Source organism: Accipiter gentilis, chromosome 3 (genome assembly GCF_929443795.1).
Source record: "Accipiter gentilis chromosome 3, bAccGen1.1, whole genome shotgun sequence".
NCBI classification, from domain to species: domain Eukaryota; kingdom Metazoa; phylum Chordata; class Aves; order Accipitriformes; family Accipitridae; genus Astur; species Astur gentilis.
The window spans coordinates 19,176,061-19,197,208 of NC_064882.1; the positions used below are offsets into that span (position 1 = coordinate 19,176,061).

General features: G+C 40.2%; 1 protein-coding gene across 12 annotated transcripts in view; it reads left to right on the forward strand.

Moving 5' to 3' along the window:
• Positions 1-21,148, forward strand: part of FRYL (FRY like transcription coactivator) — a 176,570-nt gene that overhangs the window by 40,629 nt on the left and 114,793 nt on the right. The window contains exon 1 of one of the 12 annotated variants that reach the window (XM_049797346.1): positions 4,878-4,895. The exons of the other annotated variants lie outside the window; for them this stretch is intronic. The gene's annotated coding sequence lies outside the window, so the exon portion shown is untranslated. Of the gene's footprint in view, positions 1-4,877; positions 4,896-21,148 lie in introns of those variants that run through there. 12 annotated transcript variants of the gene reach the window in all.

Below are 21,148 nucleotides of genomic sequence, written 5' to 3' on the forward strand. Positions count from 1 at the left end.
CATTTGTAGTAAATGTATTGATCCTAGCAAGTATAGTAATCCTTTTAGAAATGATTTTATTAAATTCTAAATTCTACAAGTAAAGAAAAGGAAACATCTGTTATCTGTACTATATACAGCACGACAATGTCTGGTCTCTTATATTGCTTGGGTCCTGTAGCTACTTGTAACACCTGGGGCAGATCTTCCCTGTTGTGTGACTGGGCTTACTGTACATGTACTGAATATTACATCTACAAGGTCTGTGTTCCTGAAGTGCTGAATTGACTTCGCTTGTATAGGTCAAGCGTGCTATGAATGAACAGTACCACGAATGGACAGTCATAACACTTTGCAGAGCAGCTGGGCTTATTGTGTGTGAATCCTATAATGTATAGGTCTATTTGCAGCCTGAAGTCTGCATACTTGGGTTGCTGAAGTGGCTCAAGCAATTTGCTTTTAGCCACCCTCTTTACTAAAAGGTTTTCATATCTGAGCAAAAAGCATGGTGTGGACTGGACACTTGCATTAATCATTTTGGTAGAGTGCAAACAGCTTGTGTTTGCAGATTGAGCGCTTCTGCTTTACTACACCTACAGTCCTATGCTTGTCATGCTCTTTTAAGAGCTTACTGATACCAGTGTGTTCATTCACACATGCTTCACCGTGACTCTTGAGAAAGTACCAAAACCATAGACTTTACAGTAATCTGTTCCCTTTAATAGTGAAATTTATAACCAGTCCAGAATCAAAAGGTATGCAGATATTGGGATCAGTATATAAACTATTGGAATCCCGTAATGTCCAGTGTACTAATGTAAGTATGCACAAATCCTCAGTTTGAGTTTCTTTTTGGATTGTTTTCCTTACATAAACCAGCTGCAGATCAAACCTATTGGCTTATAGTTAAATGCAAGTGCTTTCTTTTTCTGTCTTCTCTCTGGGTAGTAAAATAATAATATTATGGAAGACTTCCCATATAAGTACTCCAAAGTGATAGGTATTTTTAGACTCCTTTATAGTGGACATACTTGTTGCTCTCAATTTTAAACGCTGTGTACTTTCCAGAAGTCTATTTCATTTTTTCTGTCTGAAAAATCAGGAACTGGAAAAGAATCGATGCTGTAAATGACACTTTCTTACACTGTTTTAGAAATACATGATGATGATATCTTGTAACTCTACAAGATGAGTTTTATTGGGCTCTTCTGAGTGAATTAGCCTTGTCTGTGCTTGGCAAGGTTCAGAGGCTTGTAATCCATGTTTTTTCTTTCCTTTTCTACTATTCTTGTTTTGATTAAAACTAAAAGGTTACATTTTAAACTTGTGGTTTATCCTGAAATATTCTGTTTATTCTAGTATCTGGTAGGTTATTTCATTAACTTAACTCAAAGGCAACACAAACTCCAAGAAGTCCAAAATTGCGTATTTGTCATCTGTGCATCATTTATTATAAAAGCATGTAAATTGGGTTGTGAGGAAGAAGAAACATTAGAAGGTTTGTGCACAGTTGTATAATAAGATAATGCTTACGACACTTGATGCTTATATGATAATGCTAGGATACTGACAGATACTTTACCCCTCTTGTTAAGTTGACTTGTACTTTTTTGGGTTTTTTTTGGGGGGGGTGAGGGGGACAGTAAAAGTATTTGGTATATGCCATTGTTAAATCTTGTAAATTAATGGTGTCCATTGAATCAAAATTCCTATGTCTGTGCATATATGTACGAAAACAAACATATTATGTATATTCATGTAGTATTAAAAGAAGATTTTTTTTCCAAAGTATTTTTGTTTCTAATATTAAATATTCCTAGTCTTCAGTACTACTTCTGAAATCTTCAGAAGGAAAAGCTTGTACTCTCGGTACATACAGTTCTCGAAATACTCTTTTAACATCCTGGAAGTTCTTAATGGGCTAATATTTTCTACTGAGCTAACTGCATTTAAAATTAATTGCAAGTATCCTTGAAGAAGCCCTATCAACAGTGATCAGTAGTTGATATTATGAATAAATAATAGTGCAACAAAATCTCAGATGCCATGACGGAAAGCTGTGTAACTTGCTTGACCAAACACATCAATGTCATAAATAAATGCAAATTTTAAAAAAGATTTCCTAACATTCATTAACTTTTGAAACACTGCTCTACAGAAATACTGGCAGCTCTTCTGTTTGTTGAAAGTTGTGTTAACAGGACTCCAGAAGGTGGAACATTATGATTAGTATTTCTGTGGGATTGTTCTAGTGTATCTCCTGGGGTTTCTGGGATGATTTTTTTAAAACAAGTTTCTGGTGCTAATAACTTAAAGAATAAAAGATGGGGCGGGGGGGGGGGGTAACTACAAAGAATCCAAAGTGTATTTTAAAAAGTCCTTATTTTTGAGGTGCTGGGAGAGTTGGCTCATGATTTTGGAATGCATGCTGTTAACAAGGATTCCTTTGAAGAACTCTCTGTAGCCCAGTGTTAAAGGCAGTCAGAGACCAACCGTAATTAATACAGTCTTTCAAATTAGTGGTGAAATTCATCAGCCAGTTCCAAAATCTGACCTTTGTATCCTACTCATAACAAAAGTTGTATCTTATGTAGTAAGAGGAAAAAGGAATGTTTGAAGTATAACTTTGCATGTATTCATAAAAAGTGATGAAAAAGGAGTGTGAGGTAATGGGAGGTATGACATACTTGAAACAGGGTTATGAAAGTAAGTTTGATGCAGTGTCCCAAAGAGGTGCTCTGTGTGGATGCACGTTCTGTACCTGATCTGGGCAGAAACATAAAGGACTATCCAGATATAGGTAGCAACTTCATACCTGATTATAGAAAAAATAGTTTTTTTGCATGGGGAAATTTGGATTATTTTTAATCTATGAAAACTGAGTGATCACACCAGTCTCTTTTACTAAAACTATTCATCTCCTGAACGGTTGTCAGACAGCAGCTGTGTGGATGGCTGAACAGGCTAGTGCAGTGACACGCTTCACTCGCTCTTTCTCCACTGTCCTTCCACTGGTGTGTTAGACCTGTCATTTAGAACCGTTTAGCTGGACATCAGCCCGTCTGTGTTACCTCCCCATTGGTGATAATTATTTTGTCTTTTGGGGGAGGGGTGTCGGTGTAGATTTAAAAAACAAACAAACAAAAGCCCCAACAAACCAAAACCACAAAAAACAAACCTTGAAAGTATTTGATGTACATCATTCTTGAATCTTTTCAACAACTTTAGATAATTGTAGTTTATCTGAGGGCACAGGTATGATTTCTTCCTCATGGCTGGTGTACTCTTAGTACAGGGTGGGGGGCAGTTCTGAAAGTATATAGGTTTTTAAAAAATTAACTTAAAGCAGATTTAATCAGCATACCTTAGACCTCTATGATTAATTTTTTCGTTAATATGTATGGTGTGGGTCAAGTTGCAGTTTAAATAGACCTAATTAAACTACTGTTAGCAGCCAGTGTCACAGTGGTGTCAGTGTCCAGTTCTTTCAGTTTTCTGTATTGGACCCAAGGGTAGTGTTATGTATATAGTTTGGTGGCAGTTATGGAAACAAGCATTATTTTCTCTGTATCACTTTTTCCTGTCAGTATGCAGAAGTCTTTCTGAAATTGTCAACTACTTTTAGATTTGTCCATCACAATCTTGAGATGCTTTCAGATTTTGTTTTTGACCTGTGTAAAGATAACAGTGCCTCAAGCTGACGGAGGGCCACCACGTTTTGGTCGCAGCTGATAGTGTGATGAAGCTGATAGTGCTTTACCCTGTGCTGAAAATGGGCATAGGCTGTTGATGGGGTGTCTTGCTTTTTCCCCAAAAGAACGGTGGTAAATCCTGAGCCCCATCGAAAGGCAGTGTTGGATTGCATCCCTAGGAATCCTGAAGCTTCACAGCTAAGATACTTTTCATCGTGGCCTGTGAGATGATACTGGACGAAGTAAACCATCAGAAATGTCAAAATTGTGTTGTCACGTCCTTTAAAAGCTAGGAAGAAAAAAAAAAAAAACAAACCACCCAAACTGCTAATAGCTGTAGGTGTCCAAGCTAAAATGCCCGTAGTTCTGCTGCCGCGCCCACCTGGGAATACTGCTTACGGCCTTGCTGCCTGCCGCCTGCGCCTGCCTCCGACGTCTGGATTATTTTTTTTTTTTCCCCCTCCTTTTATGGTGCTGCTCTTTCGGTGTAGAAAGCTTGCCGTGCTTTTGGCGCCATGCGGAGGGCTGCCGGGCGGTTTATTTAATTCGCTAGACTTTTAGCAGATCGGCTGGAAGTTTATTTAAAACTCGGTGAAGCGCCGGCAGCCTTTTGCGGTCCTTTTCGGGTTGAGTGGTTGCCAGTGGGGGGGGTGCGTGTCGGTCTGTCGGTCGGTGTCATCTGGTGGCGTGTCCCTCGGGGGGAGTTGGGGAACGCGGAGCCGAGGCCGCCTCCGGCCGCCGCGCTCTGTCACACGCTCGCCTCGCTTGGCGCGGCGGGACCCGCCACACCCTGACAGGCGGGAAGAGCCGTTGCCCCCGGCGGGGCGCTGCTGGGGGGTGGGGGTGGGGGCGCGGAGGGACCCGCCGGGACCCTGCGGCAGTGGGGCGTGGCTGTAGGCGGGGCCTGGCGGGCGAGGAGGGGGTCCCGTGAGGAGCCGCCGGCTCCGCCCCCGCCGCCGCCGCCGCCGCCGCCGCCGCTGCTGCTGCTGCCGCCCGCCTCCGCCTTCAGCGCGCGCCCCCCGGGCCCTGCGTCAGCGGGAGGCCGCGCGGCAGCGGCGCGGGCGCCGGCGGGCTCCTCGTGCTGGTACTGCCGCCGCCGCCCCGCAGCCGGCTGGCGCCCCGCTCCCCCCCCCCACCCCGGCACCATGCTCAGCCTGCAGGATTCCCTCTTCTTCGAGATTAATATAAAGTCTCTGCTGAAATCCTGGAGCAGCAGCAGCAGCAGTAAGTACGTCGCTGGCACCGAGAGCCACAGCGTCGTAGCGGATGGGGTTTGGTGGTTGGTTTGTTTTGGTTTGGGTCTTTTTCACGTGCCGCTGCGTGAAATTACGCTTCGGAAGCAGGTTCTTAGCGGTCCTGCGTGCTGGCGCAACTTGGCGTAGCCGGTGTGAGAGGTGAGCAAAGCACGCTGCTTCCTAGTTGTCATGTAAGGTTCTATGTGTATCTATTTTAATTTTCTTAGGCTGCAGTTGTTTCAGCCTGATAAAGTTCTTTGCACCCTTTGCTGTCCAGGAGAGGTGACAAGTAGGTGCTCGTCTCTGCGGAGTTACCAGATGCTGACGCCGTGGCTTGGTTCTGCCAAGCTCCAAATGCTCCTTTGAAGCAAAACGGTCGTCTTCGGACCGAGTGTTTCACAGGGGGTATTATTTTTGTACCTCGAACCCGTTATTATACCTGCAAAAAGCTCCCACTCTGATCTTCTGAATGGCCCGGATCTAGAGTTTCTGCGAGGGTTTCTTGTCTTAATCGAACCACCGAAGGCAAGGATGCTGCTCTCCGTGAAGACAGCCAGCCTGTCTGTCCTCAGATCACCCCTTCCACATGCTTCAATGCAGGGTCTCAGGCCCGGGAGCTGCCTTGCACTCTGTGGCTGGCTCTGCTGCCCTAAGCGCAGCAGCTTAATGACAGGATGCCAGGAGATGCTAAAGATGACGTAATTGTACGTCAGCTAAGTATTTCACACGTCTCAAGTTTCTTGCATTTGTAAAAATTTAAAGTCAGAAGCAGGAGGTATCGGGAACCTCAGCTTTAAGTTACGTTTCATTAATTGCTGCTTGAGGTGTACTGGGATGCACGGTTTCCACTCACCAAATACTTCATCAAAATGTCTCTGTTGGGATTTTTACCCCAGTACAGCATTGTTTATTTCACTTGTCTGTCTTGTTTGAAGGAATTAGTAGGAAGTTATTTATTGTACAGCGTACTAATCAGTGCTAGGAGAGTATGCAGATATTTAGTTTGTCCTAATAGCTTATTCAGACGTGAGATTTGCTTTTTGCAGTAACTGCTGTAATTCATGTTTTGGACTAATAACTTCTAGACTTAGGACTTCCAAGTTAAAGCAATGAATATTTCAAAACAGGCATCCTTATAGGTTTTGCTTTTCACTTTGTTTAGTTTGTGCCTTGCAGATTAACTGTATCTGTTACAAATTATACCTTGTAATAGTACTTGGTAGTTATTATTGTTCTTGCTGAAATAAAGATAACCAGAAGGGTTTTTCTAGTATTTTGTATTAGAAGTTGAAGGTGTCTCATGAAAACGGTTATAAATCCTTAAAGTTGATTTTATTAATCTATATTGCTTCCAAACTAAAGTAAACCATACAGTACACCTAGTTACAATAAATTCAATCTACAACTAGGTAAATAATTGCTGTATAGATAAGGAGATGAATTGCAGAATCTAGACTAGGTGATTGTCAGCTGTAATAAGATAGAGAGTAGTAATAATTAAAAAAAGGTATCTGAGAAGAGGTTATATATGATGCTACATTTTCTCCTTTATGTCCTCTGTTATGTAAGCACAACGGAGGAAGATCTCCCTGACTCTTTCGTCAGCAAGTGGTACTTGGATCGTCTACGAACAAACTAATTTTCTGTGCACTCTGATAAGATAGCTGGGGTTTATTTCACTTTTTTCCACAATTGTCACTCCGTTTGTGAAAATTACCGTGATTACAGCATAGCTGCATGTCTGCTCTATAAGTGTGTGAGAGTTGCATTCTGATGGCTTTCCACGGTGCAGACCGGCCAGGAGCAGACCTCTCTGTGCAGCCTGTGCTGGGTTTAAGTGTCGTGATTCACATGGATAGCTTAGTGAATTGAGCTGAAGCAGGCAAGCCAGTTGCTTTTTTCCTAAAACGTTTTCCAATCAAGTGATGCAGTATGTGCAGAACAAGGAATCATGCAGTATTTATGTTGAGTATGTGTTTGGAAATTCAATAAACATGCATATGCTAAGACATTACCTGAGAAAGGTTTTTACTGTGTTTTCATAAAATTTCCATACACCAATGCTACTTTTTATGGTTTGTATGATAACTTCAGAATTTTGTATACTAAAGAACATCAGAAGAGGAGGGGGTATACTTGCATGCATTTCCATGTACATAAAAATAAGCATCTGTAGAGAGTGTTTAAGTGTGTAACATCAAGGCAGCAAAGCTCCATGGGTCTGGTTAAGGGCTTGCTTAGCTGGCATAATGTTGTTGCAGTGCTGGCTAAGGTTTTATTGTAGTTGATCTTTTTCCTTTCAGTAACAACAATGAAGTGACATTCATATGGCCTAGTTTCAGAATGCTGTCTCTGTGCCAACAATTTTAGGCATTACTTCTTTTTAAATGGAGTCAGGAATGTTCTTTTAATCCAACAGTGAAGTGAGGATGTTCCCGCTTAAGAATTATTTGCTTACTGAAGTTGTGGATGTAATGGAGGCTTTACAATGGCTTGTCCTGAGGTTGCTTGGCTGCATAGTATTTAAGGAATCTTAACTGTGATAAGGTAACTTAAATGTTCTTAAAGTTACGGATTCTGTTGTTTAGTCCATTGCAGTTTGAATATGTGGTCTGTTTAACCATTCTTCTGAGGTTTCTGGTTTCGTAGCAAAAATACTCATTTTGGATGTTATTTCTGTAGATAGGTGTAAGAAAGCTGTCATATTTTGTCTACAAAAACCTTTGTTTGATTAAGGAGGTCTGGATGCCATGAGAATTACTTTTAGTAATGCAGTCTATGGGTTCAAAAACCAAACGTGGTGCTGTTTACAATAGAAAGCATTATGTAATGAATACTTTTTTGTAAGATACAACATATGTTTTAATGAAATCTATGCATGTATTTCTCAGGCTTACAGTCTCGACAGGAACAACTGCGTTCCAGTAAACATGAGTACGACCCACTACTGCTTTCTTAAAAGCTCCTCTGTTTCTCTAATACTTAGTATATTAATAATATTGTCTCGTTCAGAAATAAAGAATTATTTCTGGATAATGAAAAAGAACAGAAGATGTATCTATTGCCTGTCTAATAACAAATACGCAGCTTTCTGTTGCTGTGCTGCAGTTGTGGTGTGTCTGTCTGGTGAACAGAAGGGTACGCCTGTCCTGTGGGTGCTTCTCTGTCCTTGAACTCATCCCTACCTCCTTCTGGTAAATCAGTGTTGGAGGTGGTTTATGAGATTTTTGTATCGTCTTGCTCAGCTTGATTCAGAAGTCATACATATATTTCAAGAACTCGTACTGGTTAAGAGAACAGGGCTGCTCTTAATGTCGCGCCTGCCAAAGCTACATCAAGGTCCTTGCCCTCGACCTCTTTTTGGTAAGGGTTTGTGACGGTGATTTTCAAAGTTACTTAGACTTGTGAGCGTCGGAACAAAGTCACAGCAGGAAAGCGAGCTGTATCGGCCTGTACAGCAGTCATTTTTGAAAACGTGTTATAAAATCTGAAAGAAATGGAGCAACTTTAAAAGGAAGTGAATTATTGGGGCTACAGCTGCCAGGTGCTGACAAGCATGTGAAAACTGGGGAGTTGCCTGGCAGATACTTCTGAATCATTCTTTATGTGAATGAAAAAAGCACTTGGAGTTGAAGAATTGCTTACCTTCCCATAGGATTAGCTTGACTGAAGATTATTTCCTCCTTTACCAACCAAAAATGAACTCTTGGCTCTCAAGAGAGGTTCTGCTCTGACAATACAGTATTTAACAAAGTAGATGTAATGAGTTCATTTTTATCCTGTGGCTTGTCATTTGACGACAGCAATGAAACTGTAATTTAAATAAGAAAGGTGAGATCACCTTACAGTGCCATGATGGGAACGTGTATGAAAAAGGACCATATGAAGGCTTGTGGAACAAATGTTTTGTTGCCTGTCTTGTTCTTTGGGAGGAGATGGGGTGAGGTGAAGTGTATGCAGAGGTGTGCATGGCTTTAGCAAAAGGACAGATTTGCTCCTTCTTTTGCAGTTTGCTAGTGGATTATACTTTTTAAAAGCAATAAAAGTACAATTTGTTAATACTTTGGGAATCATTATTGTATGATACATTTCAACTTGTTTTCCCAGCAACTGTTAAACTGCAAAGAAAAATAAAACCTGGGGAAAAAATTGGTCTGAGATGTTATGCAATTGCTTTTCCTCCAAACTGTCCTTTGGGGTAGGAGTTATCAGTGGCAATACAGTGCTCTAGAGAACTTTCAGACATCTTTTAATGGCAGGTGTATATTCTAGTGGCAAAATCAGTGTTACTTCACAATCAAGAGAAATCTTATTTTAATGAGATACTATTTTTGGTGCCTTTTAAAACAACAATAGTAATTAAATAAGTACAATATTAAGTAGGGTGTTAACTTTATTTCTCCAGCATTAAACATCCCAAATAATAATGTGTTCAATGTTTTTGTAGGAAAGTTTTTGTTAATTGTAACCTTGACTTCAAAAAAATCATGACAGTTAGTAGTCATCTTGTATACTGAAACTCCACAGACTGTCTCCAGGGAATGTACCCATTTTTCCTCATGATTATATCTTCCAAAATAATTTTGACATACTGAAAAGTGAAACTTAAAAATTAAAGTCGAATCTAAATTTGTGTTAAGTTGTGAAAAAGCTACTAAATTCCCCCCCTCCCTCCCTCCTTTTTTTTTTTTTAAATGTATTTGTGTACCTTGTGACAGTAAATGTACTTGGAGATCCCTGTCTTGCTAGAGCAGCATGTTTGTTTGCTGTAGAAGGGACATAGTGCTTATGATGGCTTCTCCACAGCCTGTCAGTTGTCATGGGAAAAGCAAGTTTTTGTCAGTAGTTAATCACCCAATAAAATGTGAATGTGTCAAAAATTTTTTTTAAAGGGATTAGGGAGTGTAACCTCCATATTTGGCCCTATTTATGAACTTAGGTGATCTGTAATGATGGCCACTTGTGCAGTATGTCTTGGAGCACAGAAGGTCATGAGTCACTGCATTTCCTGATACATGGTGTGTTGGCATGCATTCAATTAAATGAAAGGCCAGTAATATTCTGTGTAGTATAATCTGCTATGTAAAGAGAAGATAGCTTTGTTATTTTTCATTTCCTTCAGGGTAGGGCTGAAATAACAAGGTCTATAAATGGATGTAGGCTGGAAGGAGACAACTAGGCTATATATAAGTAGATCATCCAAACTAGGCAAACCAATGTACCACCCTGAAGCTGAAGAATACCCAGTATATATATAAGTGAAAGTTTTGAAGTTGTCAAACTTTCTCATTCCCACTCCATTAGATGTGGGTCAAGTGGGCAGGATGAAGATGAGGGATGTTTTATAAGATGGCTGAGCTCATCACAACACTTTTGCCGAAAGTGGTGGCTTTGCCCCCTGCAGTGCAGCCTTGTCACCTTTTCACCTGCCAACTGTGGTACTTGTCTCATCCTTTTAGTGAGCTGTTTTGGGTCATTACATCAGCAGAAATTTTCTTAGGAAGGTGGAGAGGTTTTTTTTGGTTATCCAACTGAATCGTCTCAAGGCAAGGAGGGTGGACGTGAGGGCTGGTGTGGAAGAAGGGTCAGGACTACCTGCCTAGCGGTGAGAGGCTGACTGCCTCTTTTGGTGGATGTGTATGGGTGTCTCAGCTCAGCTGGATCATTGGGCCTTGCTCTCACGTGTTTTGTGTAGAAGCCTTCTTTATATTTGCTCGTTTTTCTTCTGCATGACTGAAGCTGTGTGATTATTTTTCAGTATTTTTGGGTTGGTCTAGCTTTCACTGTTGCTAAACATTCATACCTACATGTATACTTTTTCCCTGCCTTATCTTTGCCTACAGTCTATATTATAACACTTTTTGTGTAGATTGGGTGTAAGGGCATGGATGCTCATTAGGGAAGTGTATGTAACCAGATTTTTAGCAATCGTAAGTAGATAAAGTTATATAAAGTTTTGGGCCTTACTTTGGACTTCCCTGCCCATCAACATGGAAAATCTTGAACTGCGATTATTATTTTTTTTTTATAAGATTGTTATGTGTGAAGTTCTTCATATTAATTTTTAAATAAGATTCTGCATTGCATTAAGTACATAATGTGTTGGGATATACATAATTTATCTTCATCAGGCGTGGATATGCTAGAATAAGCTTTCCTCTGGGGCATTCTTTCTATTAAAACAATATACTTTTGCTAAACCCATAACTAGATTCTGTAATGATTCAAATTGCAGAAGAGAATGCTGTTGAAAGGAGAAAGCATCCCACATGCAAACTACTCTGTCAGCTACTGTCGCTAGAATAAACTGCATGCTCTGCATGGACTTCAGGAAAGCTCCAGATAAACCAATTGCAACAACCCATATCAAATACCCCATTTCTGCTGACTTCTTTTTTTTCTTTTTTTTTTTTTTAAACTCTAGCTCTGGTGCTTTTGTATTTGAAGGGGAGAGGTTCAGACACTAGAGATTTAATAGCATTTAAGAGATCACTGACAAAACAGTATTTATTTATTTAGAAAGGTGACTGCCAACTTTAGAACACTCTGTGGAGCAAAACTGTTGTTTGCTATGTTATATCCTGTTTGCATGTAGTTACAGGTTTTCCCCCATGTGGAAAGAAATATTCTTCCTCATTCCTCTACGAAGAGTAATGATGCTAATCAAAGGGAGCTTTTAAATTCTGTTAGTTACAGTGCAAAATAAAGGGTGAATTTAAACTTAAGGAGGAAAAGGCCATTCTAAGTCAAAAGGGTCAGCTGGAACCTAAAGCACACTGGGGCATGTTACTGTAAATAGGAATTAAATACTTGAACTCTGACGTTCCCGGTTGCCTGCGTGAATGTCGCAAGCAAAGGTTTACATTAGTAGGTCTGGTAAAAACTACTTTCTGGGAGAAATTTCAGGGGAGTTTACTGAAATATGATTTGTATAATAGGCTGCCAAGCTGCAGTAACAGAAGAAAATAAAACGTTAAAGCATAGAATTGCTTTGTTTTATTTACTTTTAATATTAGAGTATTAATTATTGAAAAATTAAGGTATAGAAAAAAACCAACTTTGTATCATTGACTTTGCATTTATAACTCTCATTAGACAAATCCAGGGGTTTTTATGGAATGGTCAAGAAGTATTTAAAAAATGGTGATGGCCAAAAAGCTAGAGGTGGAAAATATTTAAATACAGTTACAAAATTACATGTTTTATAACTCTTTATTTGTTTTTATCAGGTTTTAGACTTGATGCCCTAAGTAGGTATAGTTAGAACAAACAAGAAAAGCAGTATGTGTAGGACAGATTTTACTCGTTTCAGAATAAATGCTACTAATGAATATATAATGCTTTCACAGTAGTAGTAGAAAACAACAGGAGTTTAAAAATTTTCCCTCATTCTTTACCTTTACTCATCCTTCTTTTAAGAATCAAGAATTTGAAAATCTAAAGGGGAGAAAGAGTACTTTTCTTTAGATTTACTTAGCCTCAGAAATAGGCCTCTAAGAGTTTCAAAACCCAATAGTTTCAAGCTTCTAAAATAAAAATTTTCATTTAAAACATTAATATTTATAGGTTTCTTGCTCCAGAAATAGTTCAAGTTCTAGAAGCAATTAATTTCTCAAAGATATCTTAGGAAAGCACAGCATGGGAAGTATAAATGACTCCTCTGGTTCTGCCCGTTGGGCACAGCTGGCATGTGATTTGGGGATATTTTCAACTTTACTTTTTGAAGTTTCCTTTGTAGACAATTGCTACAGACCAGAATGCTGGTCTAGAAAGATGTATGAATGCCTTAAACCCTTGCAAATCAATGCTAATTAATTAATGGGTATTGGAAAGAAGTCTTATATTCACAGTACTATCAAAGCAGCATAAGTAGCTTTAGGAATTGTTGATTTTCTTCCTTTTGCTTCTTTTATTCATCATCCCTGGTTGCTTCCTTTGTTCATGCTGCTGAACTAGAACTTAAGATCTTCAGGTTAGGAGCTGTGATGTTTGTGAGGATGCCGGTGCACCAGGGTCACTGGTCAGTAACAATTCAGCGGCTCTTAATGCAGCCAATGTTAGGCTTAGAAAACTGAGTGTCTGACATCTCAGTGGAAACCTGCCTGCTTTTTGTCTCTTAACATCTTGTTTGTGCCGGCTGTCAGCAGGACATAGCAGTTGGGCCAAATATCACCAGATTTTTACTGTTCTTTCAGCTACAAATGAGGTCTTGTCCTGGAAAAAAAGAGAGGCTGGCAACTGGCACTTTGTTTTTATGACATCAAAGCAAAGAAAGAAGGAAGCTAACCCAGATGTACGGAGATTTGGCTGAGAAGTTCAAAACTTTTTTGATAGCTGTTCGAAGACACTGTGGCCAGAAACACATGACAGACTGATCAGGGCATATTGAAGATGGAGTCTCGCATTGTTCTGCTTGTAGGGGTATTCTTATCTTTGAACCTCTCACTCTTCAGAAATTAACAGGATAAGAAAAGAGGAAGGAGGAGTCCAAAACCTAGAAATTTCCTAGCCAGAAGTGCATGGATGAGAGAGATTTTGGAATCCTTTTCTCTTTTATTTTTTTTTTTCAATCTTAAATAATAATTTAAAAACTCCTGAAAGGGTACTTCAAGCTATAATTATTCCTCCACAGGAAAGAAAGTAAAAGTATATCACTAATTCTGAAAGAATTATATTAAGCAAAACAATATGAGCAAAACCAGGTTTCACAAATATGATGAAAGGTGACTAAAAGGAAAGTGAAAGGAAACTGTTGAAAGTTTTCTTAGCATCTGTCACTGTAGTACTGTTGAAAGGATTGTCTGAATAGTTTTTACTTATTTATTTACTTTTAATTTATAATTTGTGCCTGTCTTTTATGGCTGCATTATCCCTGAAGGGGATAGTGTAACTGGAAAACTACAGTGCTCATCTTGGAGAGGACAGGGGAAACAAGAACGTAACTGTTCCATTGAGTAGGGGAGAGGATGGCAGGACAGGGCCTGGGAGGGCACAGACATTGGTTCTGTATTTTTGGAAGTAAGCCTGTAGGATTTCACTATCAAAAATGTGGTGAAGGACGTGAATTATGCCGCCAGTGAGCATGAAAACTTTTTGAAGCATATTGAGCTGCAGTTCAGCCTCACTAAATTGAATCTTGCTGTGCCTAACTGTTGTCTTTCTGGAGATGCAAGTTTTTAGAATAAAAAAAAATAGTATGCATTGCTTCAGAATCTGAAGACCTGAAGTGAGGAAGTACTGATTCTTCAGTTAATTTTAGTTTAGATACTGGTTTATTAGAAATACTCTTGCACTTTTTTAGGTCTTTCTTAAGCTTTTGTATATCTTCTGTACTTCCTTAATTCTGCTAAGACCATTTACATTAATAATGCTGAGAAAAAAGGTGTCAAGTCCCTGAGAATCACTTGGTTTCATTTTATATTTGCAGTTTTAAGAGTAAGGTTACAAAGGCTGACTGCCAAAAAGTGATTGTGAGTATTGGATAGCTGTAGCTATTTGGGGATTGGGAGAGGTGACAGAGACCCATGGAGGTGCGAAAGACCAGCTCTGCTGTCTTGACAGGATTTTTTCTGCAGGGTTATAATTCTCAGGACTCTCAGGCCCCGATTCTTGCTGACTGGGAGTACCGCCTAGAAGCTGTAGGCTAGGCCTGAGTTAACCTTCCGAGTTAATGGCACTAATGTATGTGTGCTTAGCATGTGTCTTAGCTAAAAAAAGTCTTGTGAGAGGGGGACAGGATGTTTCTAACCTTTAAATGTATTGGTTTGTCTTGTTAACTTGAAGAAGTTTGCTCATGTGTGGTCTGCACTGTGACTCCATTGAGGTGGCAGAGCCTCACGAAGGGTGACAAATTTTCATCGGCATCTACAATTAGGAAAAAACCCCGATAGATTTCTCTTGAGTTTCCTCTGTTTTCCTGTCCTGTGCTTCTTGCCAAGTGCAGCTGCTTCAGCAGGGTATTATTGATAACATATTTCTGGAGATTAAAGGCTGCTCCTCCCATTGAGTTGTGGCTGTGGAGAAGCAGCATGTTGCTGGTCAAACTGCCTCCTGTTCTCTACCTGCAGAGGAAGAAAACTGTAATCTTGTTCTTCTGTGGGTCTAGCAAACTTACAGTCGGCTCAGAAGGGAAGTGGGCTTTTATTGCATGAGTAAAACAGCTTGGTGTTGTAGGGTGTTGTCAATACGTCAGCATACGAACTTAAATACCACATCATCGGGGAAAAAAAAGATGAGCAGTGAGCTCTGGATGTGAAACTCAAGTTTCTAGGTCACTGGCTGAGAGCGTAACTCAGCAGAGGCCAGAGCTCGTTACCGTTTCCTGGTTTGCGTTTGGTCTCCTTCCCGGTGTCAGGACCAGAGTGCTCCCTGCTTTGAGGCCCTAACCCCCGACCGAGCTCCCTAGTCACTGCGCAGCCCCACCACCGCCGGACTGCTTCCCTCCCCTCTGCTTCTGTCCCTCTCAAAAGTTGTTCAGTTGTTAATCTAATCTGTGTTTTATTACTGTAGAATGATTAACGAGGTAATGTTTTCTTAGGATGCATTACAGCTTTTGCCTGTGTAACTTGATATACTGAGGAAGCTTGAGGTCCAAAGGCTTGACCAGAGAAGCTGAGATTTCCAGGGTTGAGTGGGAATAGTTGGGCAACACATGAAACCAGTTTTGATAATAGTATACCTGAGCAAGAATGAATCAAGTATTGCTCCATCTTCACAATAATGCTACCAGTGTATTTATATATTGCAACCTGGGAGATTGGTAGCATCGACTAGCTATCTGTGCTGATTCTGGTCGGTAACCTAAGTGACCTTATTTTTTTCTTCTTCATGTAGCAGTAGGAAGGAGTGTTATGGATTATACAACCATTTTTTTGTGGCATCCTCTACTAGGAAATTTTACCTCTGTTCCTGAAGAGGGCTGGACATTGGAGAATTTTTAAAGCAGAATCGTAATAGTTTCATATCTTTCTTCCAGTTTTATTCCTTCTTTTCTTCTTTTTGTATTTGTGGTGAACTGTGTAGTCTTCTAAATACCACCCACTGCTCCTGTTAATGGCCAAGCCATAGTTGGTGTCAGTGCATACAGTCAGCTTAGTTACTTCTCAAGCCTCAAAACCTTGTAGTATTCAAACAGTTCTGAATGTAGCTGTGATGCAGTAGTCCTGCCTCACAGGCTGCTCTCTTCAAAATATGGTTTTATGTGTAAACATATTTTTATTCCTGTCCATCAGCATGGAAGACTTTAGAACAGATTTTACCATACTTCATTTTGTAGGCGAGTGTCTCTGTTACTCTGCTGATAGACTGTGGATATTTTCTGTGTCTTCCTTCAAAATATGAATCCTACTCTTTAATTTTTGTCAGAAAACAGTGTAGGAAATATTGTTGCAACATGGTATAAGCCATGTAGCAGATGTAAATGTAAGACTTTGTAAGAAGGAAAGGAGATGTTATTTAAAGTAAGAACTGAGGGGAAAAAAGGGTTTTCACTCACTCTCTCAGTCTCTCAAGCCCCAGAGCATGTGTGTCCAAGAGGTCTGTCCAGCAGCCGGGCACCAGGGCAGGGGCGTTCAAGGTGTCTGTCCAACAAAAAGGCACCGCGATGCTTGTGTCCAGCTGTTAGGTCTGGAATCCGTGGCCATGGTATGGGAGGTAAGCATGCCAGGTACCACATTCTCCTCATGTCCTGGGTTCCTCTTCAGTTGCCAACAGATTTTGCATATGTGTTTTTGGAGCTGAGAGGGATCGGTGTCTCCATCCTGTCCCACCTCTGTGAGTCGCTATGGTTCTTTGGCTCCAGATCCCGGTGTATTGTGAAACTGCAGGTAGATGTGCGGGGGGTCTCCATGACCTGCTCCACCCGGGTGCCGTTCATGCAGGCCATGATGAGACCCCCACTTCCCCGGTGCCTCCACAGCCAGACCTTCCCATTCGTACCAGTCTGAGCCCCTCAGTTACAGTTCTTCGCAAAGCTTTTTAGAGCTTATAAGAATGTATTGTGGAGAAAGGAAACTACTTTCTGAAGTAAATTAGAGTCAGATAAAAAGTTGGAATGAAAGTTGAGGAAGATAGGAGAAAAAAGCTTTTTCTTTTTCCTTCAAGTTCTAATACATACAGCTCAAATCTTCTAAGAGACCAATTTAGCCATGTATTTTGGAGTTCCACGGACAAGCATATGATAACCTATTTTTACTTCAGATGTGACTAGTCTCCTCCCCTGCAACTGACAAAGAAGCTGTTAACTCTGAAAGCTCAGTGTGTTTATGGTGGCTAAGAATAATGCTGCATGGCACTTAGTATTGTCTTCTTACGGAAGTCAGTTCAAGCACTGGCTATGTCCATGTGCTACGTGAGATTTTTTTCAGAAGGTTTGTGCTGTGCCCTTGCACATTCTCTGAAGACTTAAAGCCCTGAAGGTTGTTGTCTGTTTTTCTAAGGAATTGCACAACTGCAGATTCTTGCTAGTTCAGTTCACTTTTATTTGCAATTGGCGTAGATAAATTTCTTCAGAAAGTCTGGTTAGAAATACAAGTGTCTCATGTTTACTTCTGAAAAAATATTGTTAGCTAGGGCTTCATGTGAACTCAGCACTACCTTATGCTGTTAAAGACTTTAGAAGTGCTGAGGAGCCTCAAAATACAGTTCTTGCACTAAACACAGAAGTAAAACGAATTTGGAAAAGTGACCTAGTGAACAATCCTGTATCTTTGTGCTGGTTTTTGCTGGGATAGAGTTAATTTTCTTCATAGTATGGGGCTATGTCGATAGAGCATGAGACTCTTAATCTCACTATCATGGATTTTTGCTCGACGTTGGGTGCCAAAAAGGACTGTTGTGGTTTAACCCCAGCCTGCAACTAAGCACCATCCAGCTGCTCGCTCACTCCTTCCCTGGTGGTATAGGGGAGGGATCAGAAGAGTAAAAGTGAGAAAATTCGTGGATTGAGATAGACAGTTTAATAAATAAAGCAAAAGCCACGTGTGCAAGCAAAGCAAACCAAGGAATTCATTCAGCACTTCCCATGGGCAGGCAGGTGTTCAGCCATCTCCAGGAAAGCAGGGCTCCATCATGTCTAACGGTGACTTGGGAAGGCAAACGCCATCACCCTCAATGTCCCCCCCTTCCTCCTCCTTCCTTCAGCTTTATATGCTGAGCATGATGTCCTATGATCTGGAATATCCCTTTGGTCAGTTGGGGTCAGCTGTCCTAGCTGTGTGTCCCCCAGCTTCCCATGCACCCCCAGCCCACCCACTGTCGGGGCAGTGTGAGAAGCAGAAGAGGCCCTGATGCTGTGTAAGCACTGTGCGGCAACAACGAAAACATCCCTGCATCATCAACACTGTTTCCAGCACAAATCCAAAACATAGCCCCGTACCAGCCACTCTGAAGAAAACCAACTCTATCCCAGCCAAAACCAGCACATTCTTCTAGATAGATATTTGCTAATTTCCATATTCACCAAACTTTTTTCTTCAAGAAAAAATGAAAACAGACATCTCAGACCTTCACCAACTCAGCAGTTGACATTGCTGGTTTTCTGTAGAGTTTGGTGAATGAAAAGGTCTTGGCTCAGAGGAGTACATTCGTTAAACAGAAAAATAGAGACAGATACACCTAATTTAAAAACAGAGCATTTACAACATTGTAAGATATGTATGTGCCATCACCAGGAAATTTATGCTCTAGTTGAAAAATAATCAACGTCTCCTATGTGCTAACTCTTTGGTTAGTTGCGCTGGGAGCTGAAACCCAGCAAAGTTGAATTTACAGAAGGGCTGATCCCCTTAGTGCAGGGCAGAGAACTTTGTTTAGGGAATATGTTCAGATAGGATTTTTTTTTTTTTTTTGACAATTAAATTTAGGTAGTTACCTGGATGTGCAAAAAATTGGTTTTTGTTGTTTTGTTTTGACTCTTCAGCAAACTTATTGTAAGATTATACTTCTGAAAATGTTGATTTTGTTTGGGTTTCTTTTTTTGTTCCTTGGCATGTTTGTGTTAAACATGACAGATTGAGTTAGTCTTCAGAGGTTTATTTCCCTTTTCAGCTCGTATGTTCATATGGAGGATTACTAGGCAAAACTGACAGAATCGGAGCATAGAACAGTTGTTCTTTCCTGAAATTGATACTTAATGTGTGAGACTTATTCTAACCCTGATTTATGTATGCTTAAGCATATACCAATGCTCAAATTCATTTGTTTATTCTCTTTTTTTTAATCCTTGTGTGTATATTGAACACTTTAATTTTCAAACGATACCTCAGTATCAGAAATACGATTATAATATTTCTGTATACTTCACTAGGCAGTTACAAAGATGTGGAAATGCTCTGTAAATGGACCCAGTCTGGGCAAATGTAATGTTTTTGAGCTTTAACTTGTAGAAATAATTTTCATCTGAAATATTAATATGATTATATGGAGCATATTAAAAGAAATTAATGTAGTTCCTTTACAGATTTTTTTCAAATAGTTTTTTTTTTAAATGATGCATGATTTGAAGTTATTGGTTACTTTATAACTGATGCTTCACAGTCCTTTTCCAAAATAGCTTTTTACAGCAAAGCTGCCAGTATTCATTACTTTTTGCATTTATGCAGGAAAGGTATCAGTTTGACATTAATGAGGATAATTGAGGATAATGAACATAATGAGGATAATGAGGAAAAGTCTTTTCCTCTTTCTACTGGGAGTTGGAATTGCCCACTTCTCACAAGGAAAGAATAAGCAGGCAGTAAGGGGGGGAGGGGGTGGGTTTAAACAAACTACCTTGGGTTGTGCTCAGCGAGGGAACTTTTTGCAAAAGCTGTCTGGCTTCTGACACTATCTTTTTGGAAAGAATATAAAACAAATTTGTTGAGCATTTTGACATTTTTTTTTCTTTCAGTACAGTGCATCAATAGGTTTTTTTTTATAGCCTTAATTCTTCAAACCAAGAATGTGGAGTTTTGTTTTTCCAGAGAATCGTGGATTAGGAAAGATGACAAAAGGTATTTAAGTTTCTTTTTCTGTTTGCTGGTTAACAAAGACGTGCCTCTGATCACTTTGACCTTGTTACTTGATGCATTTTTTGTGTGTGTGTGGTGTATATGTATCTGATAATATATTGAAAGGAAACAAAACCTTATCATAGATGACATGTTTGCAGTGACAAGTGTTAGAATTAAGTTGCCTGTGCAGCCCATATATCAGTGTGTTTGTATTCCTTTGATGCTATATCCTTGCCTTAGCTTTAGTTTTTTAGGTATTACTTCTTAAAGCTTTAGATTTAGGGTTGAGTTTGTGGTTTTCTTTCTCTTCACGTAATTAGCATACCATAAAAATGAAGTCTTAATTCAGAGTAAGGTCGCTCTTAGCATTGCTGTAGAAACGTGTGCTTCCTTAACTTCTAGAACAGCGTATATGGTACAAACACTAGCAAATATAATTCTTTTTCCTTCTCTTTCTACTCTTCTAGTCCCCAGGCCTGACTGCTATATCTTCCCACTGCTGCCTTTGTCTCCTGTCTGCTTTTTAATTTAACATCACTTAGCCAAGCATTGATATAATTTTATTGCCTTTGTTGGCTCATGCTTAAGATAGGATTCAGAGCATCAGTGTGTTTCCAGCCTGTTGCAGGAATTGATAGCCCGGGAAGGAAAAACTGGATTTCTCTGTTAGCAGTAAATGTTCTGTTCTCTGCCCCGCTTCCCTCACTCCCATGGGCTGAGCAGGGCATGCTGTCCATGCTAAGCAGAAAGGGCATGGGGGAGAAAGTGTGCATGCAAATTTACCCCCAGACTTACCTGTTGCTTGAGAAGTTGACCGCTGTTCTGTGGCTCTCAAACTGCAGTCTGTCAGCTGGGAAAGGGAATGGAGAGAAACCAAACTGCCCCTAGCGAGCTTAAATTTGCTCAACAGGAGTCTGCATCCCCCTTGGAAACTTACTCTTAAAAAAAAAAAAAAAGAAAAACGTCTGCTAATGGCAAAATACTGGAAAACATTGATATAGGTGATAGGATTATACATACCTGCTAGGCTCAAATGGTTACCTCATTTCTGGGTCCTTATTGGTGAAGTTTGGGTCAATGCCGTAGCCAGGCTGGGAATCCAGCAATGAGCCATGGGATGGTGTCAACATTTTTAGCTTTTATATCATCAGAGAAAGGTGTAACTGCTTGTGTTTAGAGAAAAAATTGGTAGTGTGATTCATTGGAATTGGTGCCAGATAACTAGATATCTGAGCTGAGCTCCTTCCAGCTG